This window comes from Theropithecus gelada, chromosome X, assembly GCF_003255815.1.
Source record: "Theropithecus gelada isolate Dixy chromosome X, Tgel_1.0, whole genome shotgun sequence".
NCBI lineage: Eukaryota > Metazoa > Chordata > Mammalia > Primates > Cercopithecidae > Theropithecus > Theropithecus gelada.
This window is the reverse complement of record NC_037689.1, coordinates 100316188-100328136: the sequence shown is the minus strand read 5'-3', so window position 1 is coordinate 100328136 and position 11949 is coordinate 100316188.

Sequence of the window (11949 nt, the reverse complement as noted above, 5' to 3'; positions counted from 1 at the left end):
CTAAAGGAAATTTGGGGCCAAGACTATGGGGTTTTCTAGATATAGAATCATGTCGTCTGCAAAAAGAGATAGTTTGACTTTCTCTCTTCCTATTTTGGATGCCCTTTATTTCTGTCTCTTGCCTGATCGCTCTGGATAGGACTTCTAATACTATGTTGAATCGGAGTGGTGAGAGAGGGCATCCTTGCCAAAGCTCAATCTTTGGACTTCCTCTCTTACTACTCACACTATCTACATCTTTTAGTCATCTCATCCAGCCTCTTGGCTTTATATACCACCTATACCTTCATGTTTCTCAAATTTCTACCTCCAGTCTGGACCCATCTCCAAATTCCCAAACTTATATCTCCAACTGCTTACTTTCCATCTCTACATGGATGTCTAAAAGGCATCTGAAATGCAGTAAGTGATATCTTTATTCACTGAGCTGCTCAGCATCAGAATCAATTCCTCTTTTTCTCTTACTCTATATTTGATTCATCTACAACATCCACTGAATCTACCCACTAAATATATTTCAAAGATGGACACTTACTACCATTTCCACAGCTGAGATCTTATTCCAAATCATTATCATCTGTTACCTGGACCACTGCAATTGTTTTATAGGTACTAGTTATCCTTCTTGCCTCAATTCTTGTTTCTCTGGAGTCCATTTTCTACACAGTAGGCAGGATTACTATTTAAAAATATAAGTCATAGCCAGGCATGGTGGCTCACACCTGTAATCCTAGCACTTTGAGAAGCTGAGGCAGGTGGATCACTTGAAGCTAGCAGTTTGAGATCAACCTGGGAGACACAGTGAGACCTCGTCTCTATTAAAAACACAAACATTAGCTGTGTGTGGTAGTGCATGCCTGTAGTCCCAGTTACTTGGGAGGCTGAGGCACGAGTATTGCCTGAACCTGGGAGGCAGAGGTTGCACTTAGCCGTGACCATGCCACTGTGCTCTAGCCTGGGTGACAGAGCAAGACTGTCTCTCTCTATCTATATCTATATCTATATCTATATCTATATCTATATATCTCACAGCTCTCCAGCTCCCCTTGTCAAAACCTTCTAGTGGCTTTCTGTAAGACTTAGAATCCAAACTTCTTTCCATGGCCTACAATATGTTACATGATCTGGCCCCCTGGCTACCATTTTAAAATCGTCTCTGATCATTCTCCCCTTGCTTCCTCCATTTTAGCCACACTAGCCTTCTTGCTGCTTTTTGAGCAAGTCAAACACATTCCTACCTAAGGACCACTGCATTTGTTGTTCCCAAAGCCTAGAATATTTATCTGTTAGATAACCTCATGACTTGCTCCATCACTTCATTCAGGTATTTGCTCAGAATGAACTTCTCTGACTATCCCATCTAAAATAGTATCCCTCCTTCCAACACCCTCATACCCTGTTTTATTTTTCTCTGTAGCATTCACAACTACTTAAAATTACATATTTATATATTTAATTTCTTATTATCTGTTTCCCTCATCCCTAAATGTAAGCTCCATGAGGATGATGTTTTGTTTTATTCTATGTTGTATTCCTAGAACCTAGAAACAGTGCTTGGGACAAAAGAGATTGTTCAATTTGTTGAAAATATAAAGACCCCTGGAACACACAGTTTTTTGTTGATTATATAAATCATATCAGTTTACACTATACTTTAAAATCTGGGAAAAGACATTATGCTTTTATAAGCATCTATCACTGACCAATCAAACAAAGAAGCACCCCCATAAAAATACTTAGAAAAATTATTTTGTTGGAGACAATATTTTCGGCTGGCAAGTGTCTCACCCAGTAGGTTTTTTAAAGTTTTAATTCAAATTGGTTTACAGCTACCTTCCCACTCTTCCCTAAATTACTGACTATAATTTAATTAAAATAGGAATGAGGGGAGAAAGACAGAGGTGGAGATTTTTGTTTGTAGTAAGTTCAGTTCATTCTAGGTTTACTTTGAATGCACATTTCAAATTTAATTTTGGTTTTGTTTGTTTTTATTTTGGTAATTCACAAAAATTGTATACATTTATGATATACAACATGTTGTTTTGAAATACGTATGCATGATGGAACAAATTTAGCTAATTAACATAGCCATCACCTCACATACCATTTTTGGTGAGAAGATTCGAAATGTACTCTCTCAACAATTTTGAAATATGCAATTCATAATTAACTATAATTGTAATACTGTGCAAAAGATGTCAAAAACTTACTCCTCCTGTCAGTCTGAAACTTTGTACCCTTTGACCAACACATCCCCATTCCTGTTCTCACTCCCATCCTCTGGTAACCACCATTCTACTTTCTACTGCTATGAGTTCAACTTTTTCAGATTCTATATATAAGTGAGATCATGGAGTATTTGTCTTTCTGTGCCTGGCTATTTTCACCAAACATAATGTCTTCCAAGTTAATCCATATTGTCACTAGTGACAGAATTTCCTTCTTTTAAAGGCTAAGTGGTATTCCATTGTGTATATATACCATAATTTCATTATCCATTCATCTACTGATGGACACTTAGGATGATTCCACATTGTGGCTATTGAGGAAAATACTGCAATGAATACGGAGTACAGATATATATACAGTACATACTGATTTCAGTTGTTCTGTACATATACCAACAAGTGGAATTGCTGGATCACATGGTAGTTCTAAGTTTTTTTTTAGGAATCTCCACACAGTTTTCCAATGACGGCTGTACTAGTTTATATTTCTAGAGTGTACAACAGTTCTCTTTTCTCCACATCCTCATCGACACTTGTTATCTTTCATCTTTTCAATAATAGCCATTCTAACAGTTTTGAGTGATATTGCACTGTGATTTTAACTTGCATTTCCCTGATGATTAGTGATGTAGAGCATTTTTTCAGATATCTGTTGGCCATTTGTATGTCTTCTTTTGAGAAATGTCTATTCAGGTCCTTTGCCATTTTAAAAATCAGGTTATTGTTTTCTTGCTATTGAGTTGAGCTCCTTATGTATTTTTGCTATTAACCCCTTATCAAATACATGGCTTGCAAGTATTCTCTCCCATTCTGTAGACTGTCTCTTCACTCTGTTAATTGTTTCCTTAGCTGTGCAGAAGCTTTTTAGTTTGAAGTAATCCCACTTGTTTATTTTTGCTTTTGTTCCCTGTGCTTTTGGGTTCATAACCAAAAAATAAATGCCCAGACCTACATCATGGAGTTTTCCTCTTATTTTTTGTTCTAGTAGTTTTACAGTGTCAGGTCTAATGTTTAAGTCTTCAATCCATTTTAAGTTGATTTTTATATATGTTGTAAGATAAGGGTCTAATTTCATTCTTCTACATGTGGATATCCAGTTTTTCCAAGAGTATTTATTAAAAAGATTGTTCTTCCCTCATTGTGTATTCTTGGAACCTTTGTCAAAAATCAACAAAGTATAAATGTGTAAATTTATTTCTGGGTACTCTCTATATTTAATTTTCTATTTTGCCATCTAAAGCAGGTAGTAAGCTAATATACACACTGCCACACTGGAAGTGAACATAATACTGGAAAAGTGCTCTAGCTTTGATAGGATTTATAAAGTGTGAAAGTCTAAAGAAACTTCTATGAAACGCTATACCTTTACCATAAACACAAGGCTTCCCTTTTTTTCAATCTGATGTAAAATGCTAAACAAATACATAAACGTTTGAGGATGTTTTAGTTTGTTGGTGCTGCCACAACAAAATACCACGGGCTGGGTGACTTAAATGACATACATTTATTTTCCCATAGTTTTGGAGACTGGAAATCCAAGATCAAGATTTTGGCAGGTTTAATTTGTCCTGAGGCCTCCTTTCCCTGGTTTACAAATGACCACCATCTTGCTGTGTCCTCACATGCTGTTTCCTCTGTGCATGTGCACCTCCGGTATTTCTCTATGTGTCCAAATTTCCAGTTCTTATAAAGACACCAATCAGATTGAATTAGAACCCACCCTAATGGTGTCATTTTAACTTAATTGCCCCTTTAAAGGCCCTATCTCCAAACATAGTCACATTCGGAAGTACTTGCGATTAGTGCTTAAACATGAGAATTTTGGGGTGGACACGATTCAGCCCATAACAGAAGACTAACATGGTAAAGAGAGTATTCAAACGAACTCCTATCATATTTATAGGAACTCTACCACAAGACAGGTTACCAAGTTATTTTTTAATTCACTTGTTAGGTAAAATTTACAGAACTGTCAAATTTCACAACTCCCTTTTGGTAAGGAAATCTGGAGTGTTTGACACTCACCAATTTTCCCCTTATTATGATATACCCATGTGAATTCATAGATGGTAAAATGCCAATAACTAGAAGCAAGCGTGTTAAAGATATCTATATAATGCCCAAAACTCAACGAATAGCCTATTTTACCACATTTATTTACCTATCTATAACTTGCTTGATTCTGTGACCACTGCCTTTACTGTAAGTTGTATAATAGACTAAATAATATATCCCTCTCCCCAATATTCCATTTTCTAATCCATGGAACATGCCAATATGTTACCTTACATGGCAAAAAGGGACTAGGCTCATATAATTAAGTTAAGGATCTTGAGATGGGAAGGCTATCTTCGATTATGCAGTTAGTCCTAATATAAGCAGAGTCGTTAAAAGAGGGAGGCAAGAAGGTCAAAGACAAAAAGAGATGGGACAATAAAATTAAAGGCTGAAATGATGTGAGAAAGAGATTATAAGTCAAGGAACACAGGCAGAAGCTGAAAAAAGGCAAGAAAACGGATTCTCCTCTCACAGCCTCCAGAAGGAACCAGCCCTGCCAACACCTTCACTTTAGCCCAGCAAGACTAAATTTGAACTTCTGGCATCTAGAATGGTAACATAATAAATATATGTTGTTTTAAGCAATCAAATTTATGGTAATTTGTTACAACAACAGGAAAATAGGAAAAGCAGTCTGATTTTTAGGAGTAGGAAAGTACACTAGAACTCTTCTTTAGGGAATTACTTGGGAAATTGCTGGATATATTGATACTGAGCATATCACAAATTCAGTCCATACTCACTCAGCCCTAAACTCGCTGCTGTGTGTCCCAAATCCTAAGGCTATACGACAACAGCTGGCAAGATCTTGTTGAAGAACAAGGAGATTACTTCAAATTTAGAGAACAGTACCAAGGCCAATTTTCAAGGCTTAGATACCTTAAGCTTGGTTATTGCTCAGAAAGGAAAGGTGAACTTATAAGTATTATTTTGTGATAAAACTGGCATACAGAAACAAAATGGGTAGAAAAAAAACTTAACAAGCTTTCTACAAATATACTGACTGCTGAAATATGTTCCCTAATGTCTACTGAGTCCTTTGGAAAGTAGCAATAGCCCCCTCTTTTCCTGTGTCCTTCCTAGACCCTTTATTCTAGGAAAACGCTATTTGTAATTTTTAAGTAGGTATGGGAAAATAAATATATTATTATCAGTGTTTTGTAAGAGATGTTATAACTGCTAGTATTCTTTGTACAGCAAACTATAATAGCATTTCCCAAACATCTAATTAACAGAATTTCTCCCCGCAAGGATTAATAATGATGAATTATTTCCAACTAACATATATGGTGGTTGCGAATCACTGATACACAGAGTCTATGAAAGCAGTAAAATTTTAAGTCTCTACCTTGTGTTTATCACCAGAATTTCAGCTTCTGCAAAATATGGATAGCCTATTTTACCACATTTATTTACCCATATATAACTTGCTTGATTCTATGACCACTGCCTTTACGGTAAGTAGTACAGTGGACTAAATAATGTATCAGCCCCCACAACATGTCAATTTTCTAATCCCTGGAATCTGTCCATATGTTACCTTACATGGCAAAAGGGGACTTTGCTTATGAAATTACATCATTCACAATGTAACCTGCTAAATTTAAAAAAGCCTCACAATCAAACTGAACAGAGGTTATACAGTTCTTGCTTAAAACTTTAAGGACAAGTGTAATCACTATCAAAATTACAAAGCCCCGTTTTGCAGAAATGGAAAAGCAGATATTAAAATTCACATGGAATTGCAAGGGGCTTCAAATAGCCAAAACAATCTTGAAAAAAAAAAGTTGGAGAACTCACAATTCCCAATTTTAAAGCATACTACAAAGCTACAATAAACAAAACAGGGAGGTACAGACATAAGGACAGATATGTAGATTAATAGAATGAAAGTGACTGGCCAGAAATAAACACATCTATGGACAACTGAAGTTCAACAATGGTGCCAAGATTATAAAATGTGAAAGAATATCTTCAAAAAATATGGCTGGAACAACTAGAAAGCTACATGCCAAAGAATGAACTTGGACTCCTACCTTATGCCATATATAAAAATTAACTCCAAATATATGAAAGGCATAAATATAAGAGCTAAAATTATATTAGGCAGTGCTTCTGTTGTACCTTTCATTGATAAGGAATACAAAGAAAGAAAGCTGTTCTCAAACTTGTTTTTTCTAAGGATGACATTATGGCTCCTACATGGCACTACGGTTAAGGAACTTATAAGCAAGATTACCTCTAACAAGACATGTTCAGTAGCATAAATGAAAACTCAAAAAAATCAATAAAACAGAGACTTCTGATTCCCAGTCTGAAATGTAAAGTGATTGGAAGTCATTACTCTCATTGTTAGTGTAAGAAAAAAGCTGAACAAACTGAAAATTAACAGCTCTTCTTAGATCCACCAAAGAACTGAGGTCACAGGACAAGCCACTGTCCCCAAAATTGAGAAAAAATGTGGTTCCTGAAAACCATAGCTTACTGAGATCAGAATCTCAGGAGCAGAAGCCCACTGCCAGACCCAGTAGTAGAAGGCTCAATGTGGACTAGCTTTACAGTTAAAACCTCTGGGGGTTCCTCTCAGAGAGGCTCTGAAATCCTTGTGAGTTTTGTCTCCAGGAGCCCTGACAGGTTCTCAATATAAAGACTGGTAAAAAATGATAATAAAAATTAAAATAAATAAAATCCCCTCATGTTTCTAGTAAGAAGACAGGGGTTGGCAGTGGGGGCGGGGGTGAGCAGGGGAGTAACCATTTGAAATATGCCCAGAGTATTCCGTTCTCCTTAACAATTCCTGCTTCCCTAAAGGGAAACTATTTTTACCAGAACCCAACTGAATTGGGTTTTATCAATGCCTATCCGACTGTAAAGAAGGGAAATACCCAGCTCCAGTACCCATTAGCCTGATGCAGGGTAAGGAAAATAACCAATTCAGCCCCCTCTAGGATTCCTGAAACACCTAGTGGGAAGAAAAAACTGAGAAAAACTTGTGAAGGTCACAGCACAGGGTCACTAAAAGACTAAGACCTAATCACAAGATAATAGAATATATCCCCCTTGTACCCACTGCTTACCACTACATCAGTCAGGCTAATGTCTAATAACAGGGAATTACAGCTGGAACAACTGTTAAGTATCAGACCCTATATAAAAAGTAATCTCCCGGGAACCCAAAGACAAAAGAATAGGAGAAAGCAGGGATAGCAGAAGAAATTTTAGAGTTTGACATCTATAGCTACAACAAATATTGAATATAGCCTGATTCTTAGACGATAAACATAAAGCCTCACACTTAAGGCCTATTTTTCTGAGTTCTGCTGCCTAATATATCATGTCTAGCTTTGAACAAAAAATTAGAAGGCATGTTAAATCGCAAAATACAGTCTCAAGAGTCAAAGTAAGCATCAGAACCTGACAGATATGGCAGAAATTTTTGGAACTATCAGACTAGTATGATAAGGGCTCTAGTGGAAAAAAAAAAAAAAAGGACAACATTTAAGAACAAATAAGTAATATGAACAGAGAGGTCTGAAAACCATATGAAGAATGAGGGGGAAGGACAAGATGGTTGACTAGAAGTAGCTAGTGTATGCCACACTCACAAAGAGAAGAAACAGTAGCAATTAAACACTACATCTTCAACTGAAACATGCAGGTGAACATACCTGCATGTTTCAGTTGAAGATGTAGTGTTTAAGGAAACAACCCACAAAGAATAGAGAGGAGTAAGACAGGACCTCTGTCCATGTGGGAGGTTCCCCCTCCATGGGAAATGGTGAGTGAGTGAGAAACCTTAGGAATCCACACTTCTTCCACGGATCATTGGACCTCTAGGATCAGGAGACCCCCCTGTGAGCCCACTCCACCAGGGCCTCTGGACTGACACACAGAGCTATGAGGAGACTGGGCAGAGCCACACTCACATACATGCAGAGTCCCAGGAGCCTTGAATCCCCAGGCATCCTGGTATTAGCAGCTGCAGCTCTGGTAAAGGGGGAGGTAAGCCAGGCACGGTGGCTCATGCCTGTAATCCCAGCACTTTGGGAGGCTGAGGTGGGCGGATCACGAGGTCAGGAGATCAAGACCATCCTGGCTAACACGGTGAAACCCCGTCTCTACTAAAAATACAAAAAATTAGCCCGGCATGGTGGCGGGCGCCTGTAGTCCCAGCTACTCGGGAGGCTGAGGCAGAAGAATGGCGTGAACCCGGGAGGTGGAGCTTGCAGTGAGCCGAGACTGCACCACTGCACTCCAGCCTGGGCGACAGAGCTAGACTCTGTCTCAAAAAAAAAAAGTGGGGGGAGGTAAGGCTCTCTTATACACCTCGAAGAAAGGTGCTGAATCCAGGGCACTGAACAATGAACGTCTGCAAGCCTCACAGGCTAAGACACACTGGTCTGGGACTTTAGTCACCCCCTACTAGGGCTCTTGAGCCTGTAACAGCTCCTCACCTCCCAGGGATAGAGCTGCCAGAGGGAAGGGTGGGCTGCCATCTTTGCAATCTCGCAGCCTTCAGGCTCTGGAGAGTCCCAGGCAACTAGGGTGTGGCACAGACTCCCAGCACAGTGTGGCCGCCCTACAAAAAGCAGCCACACTGTTTTCTATGTGGGTCTCCAATCCCGTTTCTTCCCACTAGGCAGGACCTCCCAACCTGGGACTCCAGCCACCCCCTCGCTGGGGTTCTCATGCTGGTGGCAGCTCTGCAGATCCCGGGGACAGAGCTCAAAGAAGGAGGAGCAAGCCAACATGTTTGCTCTCTTGCAGCCCTTGCCTTTGCTACCTTCAAGCTCTCACGAGTCCACAGTAACTAGGGACTGGGGCAGACCCTCAGCACAGTGCAGCTACCCCATGGAAAAGTGGCTACATTGTTCCCCATGCAGGTATCTGTCCTCACTTCTCACTGGGCAAGGCCTCCCGACCTGGAACTCCAGCAGAACTACCCTGCACCCACCTGAACACTTCAATTAGAGATGGCTCAGCATTTCTCCAAGTAGGAAATCCCAGAGTCAATTCAAAACGCTTCCACCACTGCAGCTGCAGTGGTACTGCCCTAACTATCCTTAGACTGGGGAAGGAACAAAGGGCCTAGTTGTTGTGTTGGCACCTCCAGCACACTGCAGCCACCATATGGAAGGGAGTCCAGTTCCTCTTCCTTGGGCGTCTTCATCCCCCTCTCTTCACCAGGCAGGGCCCCAGGCTCACAACTCCAGAACAGCTGCCCTACTCACTGCTGATCATACCCACTGGTAGTGGCTCTGAGTTTTCCTTGGAAGAGGTTCCTGGAGGCAACCAACAGCCCCTCTGCCACTGCCACAGTAGCAGTTCTGCCCCTGCTACCCTTAGTCGGGGAAAGAAACAAAGAACTCGAGGGCTTCACGCAAGCTTACAGCACACCACAGTCACCACACGGAGAGGAGCCCAGTCTCTCCTCCCTGTGAGCCCACAATACCCTGCTCCCCTGCAAGTAGAGCCCCTACCTCAGGACAGCAGTGCAGCTGATCTAGCCCCTGGCTGAACACTCCCAGTGGCAGCAGTTCTGTGTTTCTTGGAGGTAGAACTCCTAGGGGCAACCAAAAGCCCCTCTGCCACTGCCTCTGCAGTGGAACTGCTCTTACTGCCCTCAAACTGGGGAAGGAGTAAAGACCCTGAGTGCTTTATCCACACCTCTAGCAAGCTGCAGTTGCTTTAAAGAGAGGAGGCCAGTCTGTCTCCCACAGGTCCCACCCACCCCTCTTGCTCATCATCAGGCAGGGCCCCTCCAGGTTGGACCCACATAAGTACAGCCTCCCCATCCCGGGCCAATCACATTGATTGATCACGGCTCTACATGTCTCTGGGGTAACACCCCAGGAGACAAGTGAAAGACCCTAGGCCACAACCACAGCTAAGGTCCCTCCTTCTGCCGTCTCCAAACTGGGGAGGGAACATGAAGCCTGAGATCACCCCAGAGGCACAGTGTACAGCTTGGCAGTGCCAAGTTGAGATCTGCAGCCAGCACTCAAGTGGGAGAGGAGCCAATATTTTCAGAGCATTGAGAGGGACACAGCTGCAACCATAGAGAAATACATAGGAGCCACATGACTAAGCAAGAGCCTACCTACTGACCATTATGCATAAGTGCCACATACTAGATCATACCCCAAAACTTCAACACCAAAAATACTTTGCGAACATACTCCCCTGCGAAACCAAAGACAAGAATTCAGTTACAAATAAAGTCCTTGCATAATGCCACAGCCCTCTGAAAACATCCAGAAAAGAAGTCTACTGACTGTACTCAATTTACACCACAGTTAAAGGAACACCCACACCCACAGATGAGAAAAAAAACAGTGCAAGAACTCTGGTAACTCAAAAGGCCAAAGTGTCTTCTTTCCTCCAAATGACTGCCCACACTAGTTCTCCAGCAAGGGTTCTTAACTGAGAGAGAGCTGAAAAAACAGAAATAGAATTCAGAATATGAATAGGAATGAAGAACATCAGGATTTAGGATAACACTGAAACCCAATCCAAGGAAGCAAAGCATCACAAGAAAGGATATACAAGTGCTTATAGACAAAATAGTCAGTATATAAAAGAACCAAACTGACCTGATAAGAGCTGAGAAACACACTACAAGAATTTCATAATGCAGTCAAATCACAAGTATTAACAGTAGAACAGAACAAGGTGAGGAAAGAATCTCAGAGCTTGAAGACTGGCTCCCCGAAATAAGACAATCAAACAAAAATAAAGACAAAAGAATTGATAGGAAAACATAAAATCTACAAGAAATACAAGATTATGTAAAGAGACCAAATTTAGGGAGATCACTGACATCCCTGAAAGAGATGGGGAAAAAGCAAGCAACCTAGAAAACATATTTCAGCATATCATCCATGAAAACTTCCCCAAACTCGCTAAAGAGACCAGTATTCAAATTTAGGAAATGCAGAGAACCCTTGCAAGACTCTACACAAGAAGATCATCCCCAAGACAGATAATCATCAGATTCTCCAAGATTGAAATGAAATAAAAAATGTTAAAGGCAGCTAGTGAGAAAGAGCAGGTCACCTAAAAAGGGAACCACATCAGGCTAAGAGTGAACCTCTTAACAGAAACCCTTCATACCAGAAGCGATTGAGAACTATATTCAACATTCTCAAAGAAAAGAAATTCCAACCCAGAATTTTATATCTGGCCAAACTAAGCTTACTAGGTGAAGGAGAAATAAGATCCTTTTCAGACAAGTAAGGGCTGAGAGAATTCATTACCACCAGACCTGCCTTACAAGAGCTCCTGAAAAGAGCACTAACTATGAAAAGGAAAGGCCATTACCAGCCACTGCAAAAATACTTTTAAGGACACAGACCAGTGACACTATAAAGCAATCACACAAACAAGTCTGCATAATAACCAGCTAACATCATGATGACAGGATCAAATCCACACATATCAATATTAAACTTGAATGTAAACAGGCTAAATGCCCTCAATTAAAAGGCACAGAGTGGCAAGTTGGATAAAGAAGCAAGACCCAATGGTATGCTGACTTCAAAAGACCCACCGCACATGTAATGACACGCATAAGCTCAAAACAAAGGAATGGAGAAAAATCTACCAAGCAAATGGAGAACAGAAAAAAGCAGGAGTTACAATCCTAATTTCAGACAAAACAAAC